This window comes from Notolabrus celidotus, chromosome 3 (assembly GCF_009762535.1).
Source record: "Notolabrus celidotus isolate fNotCel1 chromosome 3, fNotCel1.pri, whole genome shotgun sequence".
NCBI classification, from domain to species: Eukaryota; Metazoa; Chordata; class Actinopteri; order Labriformes; family Labridae; genus Notolabrus; species Notolabrus celidotus.
In genome coordinates, this window is record NC_048274.1 from 32,702,223 (window position 1) to 32,710,007 (window position 7,785).

A 7,785-nucleotide genomic window follows, 5' to 3' on the forward strand; every position below is an offset into this window, starting at 1 on the left:
CTCAGTCATTCATTGAAAGTGCGAGCCTGAGATGTGTACACTGCTGAGTTTTATACTAATAGTTTAGTGGAGACAGGGAAACAGTTTGCAAAGAAAGCAAAGCTACATCTATGACAAACAGAAAAGTGACACTCAGTCATCTTATCATTCATTTCCATGTTTCAATGAGGGAGCAAGAAGAGCAACCACAGCTTGTGTTATTGTTTTATGTCCAGTGACACAAGTGAGTAATGTTTTCTCAGATGGAGATTACTTCATGTTTGTTAAATTCTTTGAATTTCAGAAATATTATTGACAAAATTGTTTAATATATGTTTGAGTATTTTGTTTGTTTTTTTCAACTGATTAATTGATCAGCAGAAATGGTCGCTGACAAAAACTGTTGCTATGACTGTTATAAAACTCAATTACAAGTTATATGCTGGTAAGATTATCTGATCTCTCCTATCTCATCACATAGCAAAGTCTAGATACTTTTAGCTACTTCATCTGATTAACTGAGCCATGAAAGATAAAATGTTATACTTTCTGTATATATATGTCTTCAAAATAACTAATAAGAGTGCCAGGTAACTGTTATTGGAGGAGCTACTGTACATAGTGTGTAAGGATGTTAATAATGTAAGACAAAACCAACAATAAAAAACACATGCTACATAAATTCAAGGTGAAATTGTAATGATGAATGAGTGAAATTAAACAAATTACTTGGTGTTCAATACAAGCGAGACTGACTTTGTACAGTACTATTACAACTATGAAAAACCACAACCATAATCTAAATCATAGTCATACGTAGAAACATGCCCACCGATTGTTGTTATATGACCACATTGGTGTAAATTTGACTTATTACCATTAGCAGAGCTTTCCAAATATACGCAACAAATGTTTTGTAGAAGACTCCACAGTCTGAACATTAACTTTTAAAACTCCTTCACTGAAACTGTGTAAAACACCGGGACACCTGTTAGCCGTACTGTTACTTATCCTTCTAAAAGTTGTGCGATTGTATTTCACATACAGCAGCTGTCTCATAAAAAAGGTCAGTATAAATAAAGTCATCTTAGATTTTGAATTACTTTGATGTGTTTAGTGTTTATTATAACAGTCCTTTCATCCTGTATTTGAAAGAGTAGGCCTCAATCCCTTCACTTGTTCAATCGGTTAAAATGTCTCAAACACTTCGTCCTCACATGATATAAAACATAATATATGGACAACTGACCTTGATACGAGGCAATTAAAAAAACAGGATATTCCTAAAGGTTGGGCGCCTGGAGGTGACGCGGGTCATATGGGCAAAGCTGGCTGAATTAGACTGTTTCTGACTGGGATGCGGGCAGCGAGCAAAACTAAGACCAAACTTCTTATGAACGACATCTTGTATTTCTATTTATTTATTTATTTACTTACTTATTTATTTATTTATTTATCACATATCACTTGATTGTATTGTATTTTATTAAAAATTGTTATTTTCCTAACTTGAACTGGGGCTTGAGGCAGTGGGGTAGCAGGAGGGCAGATGTGTGTGTTTGTTTAAAAACAGAAAAAGACTGTTAACTATTATACTGTATTGGCTGTACTGGAATGATTTTTGCAAAAACAAAATAAAAATAAATAAAAATAAAAAAAACAGATATTCCTCAGTGTGGGCATTTAAAGGCCACAGAGCAGTGGTGTGAAAAAGAGAGAGAGGAAATGGAAACAAAACACACGAATAGGCTGAAAATATGAAATTTGAATGATTCAATATTGGGAGCAGGCTTTGGATACAGGTGATCAAACTAGTCAAACTAGTCAACAGAGCTGTATGGAAGCAGACTGGGTGAGTAATGTGATAAAAATTGAGTAAAGTGATCATAAACAGTAATGAAACAGTAATGTGTTGGGCATATAACAGTAACTACTGCGCGTTTTTTCTTCGTGAAATTATATTTTATACAATTAAAAAATGTCTATAATTTCAGTAAAGTAGTTTATCTATCAGTCCACTGCTAAAAAGGCAGACTCCCTGCCAGCTGTAGCCTTTTATTCATTTGATAAACAGACTTGGTATGGTTTTTTTTTCTAAATAATTGTCGTTTTTAGTCCTTGCATTCATTTTAATCCTTTATTGTAAAAACGATTGATCGAAATGCAACAGAACATTTATTTTTTCATAGAACCCACAGTTTTCACTGCTACTCGTATTAGTTTACACGGCAGACCCGCCACATTCAATATGGCGGACACGCTGACGTATCGGGGCAGCGGGAAAGCACAGTCAACGCGGCGTCTATGTATATATGTCTATGGTAGCTACTGTTAGCCCAACGCACATAACACATACCGAGTTTAACTTGAGCTCATGATGGTTACTTACAGTGTTCAGCGTCTCGGTCTGACAATCCTTTTCCCCTCCTCATCGTCGTTCACCAGGGGCAACGCGAAGTGCCCTTCTTAAGCATCCTCACAAAAAATAGTAATACTTAGCATCCTCATTGCTAAGATTAGCAGTCTGTGATTGTAGCCACCCATCATCGCTTCTTCATCCTTTCTTATCATAGCATACATAACGTGGCCCATAGTCAGCTGGTTAGCACTAACTGTTTTTCACTTAACAAACGGACCTACTAGGCAGCTTTTAGTCTAAAACCTGTCAGAGTATTGTTTGTTTACCATTCCCTGTTCATTAGACTTTAATCAGACACATAAGACGAACCGACCAATCACATTGCAGCAGCCAGCGAACGTAAACGGTTATCGTCAATTGCGTCTTTTTCTTCTTCTTCTTGGATTTTTATTGGCGGTTGGCAAACAAATTCGAGGTGCATTACCGCCACCTACTGGTGTACAGTCTGGATCGGGAACTATTAACTAACTTCTCTAAGAAGTGATAATAATGATAATAATAAAATAAATAAACAAAGAAATAAATACAAAGAAATAACAATAACGATAATATTCCTAATTAAAAAATAAAGTAATGTTATCAAAGCTACATCATCTGTATCAACGTAGTTATATTCAAAAACTTTAACAAAAATCTATAGCAGCCATCCATTGAATTTCTTTGTAAAATATAAAATATGTTCAATGTCATCTTGTCTTCTCTCAGCCTCTCTTCTTTCCCTATCATACCTTTGACAGTTCATGACTACGTGTGCCACTGTTTCTTCTTCTGTACAAAAGGTCACATATTCCTGTTGGATGTTTCCTTATTCTGACTGCACTACTATTCAATCTCAAGTGACCAAAACATAGTCTAGATATTATTATTTCCTCTCTACGAGATCTGAAGGTAATCCTCATTTTACCAGTTTCCTTTGGATTCTATACAACCACCTTTCTGTTCCCTCCTCTTCCCTCTTCTTTTGCCATTTCTCCCTTACCTTATGTTTAATAATGGTTTTAAGTTCAGCTTTACTGTATGGCACAGTTATTTCAACACTATTTATTTTTGTAGCATCTGTCCATTGCGTCACAGGAACTTAATTCTTTAAATTGAAAATGTGATTTGATATGATTTTATAAATATATAAAAATAAACAGGCCGATGTTTCAAAACAGATACAAATATTTTAATTAACATGTATTATTATCAGAAAATGACTGATAGAAGGAGTGGCTAGCTAAATGCAATGCTAGCTAAACTGTCCAAGCTAACTGCTTTTGTTGTAGCTAATTATTGAACTGAAAACAAACAACCCAAACCACCCAGTCTCTGATCTTGCACTGTACTTATTACCTGTGTTGAGACTATGAACACCCTCCACATTTGTTTGGAGATGAAATAAAAGTGCACGTTTATTTTACACGCAGTTAAGAAACATCAAAAATATGTTAGATCAGTTTTTCATTTTACTTAATACCCGCTATTTATTTTCTGGTTTCACAAGAGACTGTTTAAGTCATGTCTGTCATCATCCTTTTGTTGTGTGGATGACATTAATAAACAGTGATGTGCAATCAGCAACAAGACAGCAAGCAGAAGTCTGAGCTGTCTGTGGTTTCACACAGAGGGCTCACTAACAGCCAAGGTATCGATCCACAAGCACTCTGAGCAGTGGAGTGACAAAACACTGTCAACATGATAATGATGGCGTGATGAAGGGAGAAGAGTGTGGAATTTGAGGTTAGAGTGTTTTCTCTGGGGATCACTTGTTAAGATTCAGTTTTCTGTCCCAGTGGGATCATTTAGAGCTGGATTATAATGGCAAAACTGGTGAGGACACTTTGGTTTTCCTGTTTTGTGAGGCCTCTAAATAGGCTTTTTTATTTTATAGCTGTATAACGCATTCTTTCACAAAAGCTTTTAAACATTCTGTTGACTAGTTGTCTTCTGAAATACCAATTCCCTAGTATTTTTGAGATTTAGAATCCTATAAATTCATATAAATCACAATAAACTTGACTTTACTCCGCATCTTCTAGACTATTTATGCTCTTTATTTCAAAGGGGATAGTTGTGCTTTTTTTTTTAAGTGGGGTTGCTTGAGGTACTTGTCAGTAGTACAAGTATCACCCACAAGGGATCCTGGATGGCTTGGCCCCTTTGTTTAGAAACCATCCAGAGAACCAGCACTGAGGCTATACTATCAACCACTATAAATGGGGTCAACTCTATCATGTAATTTAGCTTATTTTAAGAGACTATCCCAAACACAAATATCAGTGTCAGTATATGCGTCATTCTTGTACTACTCTTGCTACTATGTCAGTGTTGCTGCAACAGCCAAATTTCCCCCCAGGATCAATAAAGTATGATCTCATCTTATCTTATCTTATTTAGAACATTTCACTAATTGATTTTTCCGTCACAAAACCCATTTTCAGGTACATGATGTATGAATCAACTTGACTTTCGCCAAGTACACTAATATACTGTACATTTTTGGATTTCTACATCTCAGTCAGACAATATTTTCATCAGCAAATTCTGAACATTATCGGACTGACACAGAAATGTCTGTAGAGTTTGATTAATCTTAGTTCCCCCTTTAATAGCTAATACTGTGTTTTCAGAAGGCCAACGTATCAGTTAACAAATGGAAAACAAAGTGACTTTCTGATGGTAAAATAAAGTCCTGGAAAAATGAATGTAATTTTACATTGAGTGTTGCCTTTAAAATAAAGACCTGAAAGGATTCATAACAGTAAATCTGATGTTGTTTAATGTAATGAACTCTAGAGGACTTTTTTTCACATTTTCATCAGATATTTTACTACAATGACTTTAAAGCACATGTAGAAGTGTTTTTCCCCCATTTTTCTGTTATAAGCTTTTCCATTGGGTATATCACATAAAGAAAAATTTATAGTTCTGGGAGCATTTTTTTTTCTGAACCCACAGGTTAAGAAACCTCTGCTTTTAAATCATGCATTTGAAAATTATTGATGAAAATATAAAGAATATGTGATTTGTGAAAACTTGTAAACAATCTGGTGTGGTCCTTAAAACGATCCCTCATCTTGTTTGTAGCAAAAACAGAAATGTGATCCATTAATTACCCATCCCTGATGTATTCATTAACATGATTATAGCATCATAATCTGGACAGGGATAATTATATGGTGAAGGGGTGGAGCTCAGGAGCCAGCGGCAGAATTAGCCCATTTTCTTTCAGTTCACAGTGAGGTCAGCACACACCACAGCCATGAAGACGAGGGCCAAAAACCTCCTCCACAGCCCTCTGCCTGGGATCCATTTCATCGTCTCCATGACTCTGTGTCCTGACAAAGGAAAACAATTAAGACAGGAGACAAGGCCGGGGTGTTTCAGATGAGAAAACCAAAGAAGAGATGGAGGAGAAACATTGTAAGTTTTTGGACTAAGCCTGCCAGAAGCAACTCTCCCACCCAAATCCCTCCTCTGAATCCCTCCATTGTATCCTAACCACAAATCCCACACTTTGCCTGGAAAAGCACAGCACAAATATGAAATATGCATTGGAATTTTTAAGGGGTATATGGGAATGCCCAGAGCTTTTATTAAAGGTTTTTATTCAGATCTGTTTGTTGTTACAAACACAATGGAAGTCTAAAACTAAGATTCTGTTCTTCTAATGTACAAACGTGACAGTTTTTATGCATACAAAATGTTAAACACACCATAAATTCATTTTCTTGAAGCTTAGACTGCAGCAATCTGTGAATCTAGAGGGATTTTCAGATGCTCCAGTGCTCCATTTTTCCTCTGTGTTGCTGTGACTTTGTAATCAGCCCCTCTTTACTTTTACAGCTAAAGTTAATTACAGGTTTCAGCAAGCAGCCTGCAGAGGTTCAGGGTCAAAACAAAAATGCTTGACTGCCTGCGCTGAGCCAGTTGTTCTGCTACTTTTTCTTACAAACACACGTCTCTAGAAAGGTTCTCTAACTGCTTAACTTGCTTTTTGGTCTCATTGTTTTCCTCCTCAACCTCTTACCCAAAAATGAGTTTCCAGAAATAATTGTGTTGTTGAAAGAGTCAAGCAGGATGCCATTTTGCTGCAGAACTTTCTCCTTCCAGAGCCGGTTTGGGCCTGAGTGCCCTGCTGTGGTTTGTTGTGCAATCTCTCAGTTATGCACTTTATTTCCTTACCACTGGCACTGTGACGCCTTTCGCTGTTTTCCATTGCCACTGGTCCCTTTTTAATAATGCCAGGCAGATAGTTAAAACTTCATCATGATTTAGAAAGCTGGCACTTTTTTTTCAAGTAATGGCAATGAAATTTTGTTCAAAGACACACACAAACAAGAAAACATTGAAGATGAAAGTTCCTTGTTGACCTGTGGGGAGACTTTGACAACAATAAATCTGAGCTCAAAGGTCAATTTACCAACCTAAGGGTTTTTCATTTCCTTTCATGTTCCTCTAAAGCAAAAAGAGATGGCTGTTGGTCTTATCATATGACCGTAAGCTAAATTGACTCAAAACATTTGTGTTTTACCTCGTAACTGTACAATAGATGTGCATCACGACACACTATCAGGCTGTGTTGTATTGCATGCCACTATGTTTACATTGGAGAAATGACAGGATTTGCACATGCTTTTAGAACCATAGTTACACTAGAGAATGGTTGGTTATAATTGTAAGCTGAAGAGACTTTCTCTCTACCGAGGTACATATTCCATATGTACGGGGACTGACCCATACAGGGCAGTTAACATGGATATTTCTTTAAGGTACACCACTACATGGCCAATTATCCCGTGGTGTTTAATGCACAGGTGTGCATGAACTCATCGGTCAACACTGATTGAAACGGCTTCAGAGTGGCCTTGATTTGGAGATGTAGTGTCTTCACTCAGAGGTTTCAATTGTAAACAAATGTTCTCAGTTGTATCAAGACTATCTCTTTAACCTGAGACCCTGTAGTACACACCATGAGGACGCCTAGGAGACATGGCACCTCATAGCGCCCCCAAGGATCCTCAGCCTTGGTATTACAATGTGATGAACCTGCTATCAGAGTGTGCCTTGCGTCACCACTCCTCACTTTAGCACCAGATATCGCAGATGCATAGCCGACCCACACAGACACTCAGGTCAGGCTGGAAAGGAAGAAGGCCTCTCAGATTGATCACCACGTGGAAATTAATGAATCACTGAGTCTGTGCACACCTGTGAATTAAATACCTGCATATGTAGGTATGTCTTGGATGGAGAGCTTGTCCTAATACTAGAGAGCTTCTATTTCACTTTCTCATCATAGAAGAGGAGTCATGTAAAAAACTGTTTTATTATCTTGCAGTGATGTCTTTGCTTAAGGATAACTGAAAAAAAGGATGATTGATTTATACTTTGGTTGTCATCAT

At 37.0% G+C, this 7,785-nt stretch overlaps 1 long non-coding RNA gene across 1 annotated transcript; it reads left to right on the forward strand.

The window, feature by feature from the left end:
- The first annotated feature begins 1,666 nt into the window (after window positions 1-1,666).
- Window positions 1,667-5,993, forward strand: LOC117810270. Its single transcript, XR_004630747.1, has 2 exons — window positions 1,667-1,831; window positions 5,613-5,993. It is a non-coding gene; the product is annotated as an uncharacterized LOC117810270 (long non-coding RNA).
- The last annotated feature ends 1,792 nt before the right edge of the window (window positions 5,994-7,785 follow it).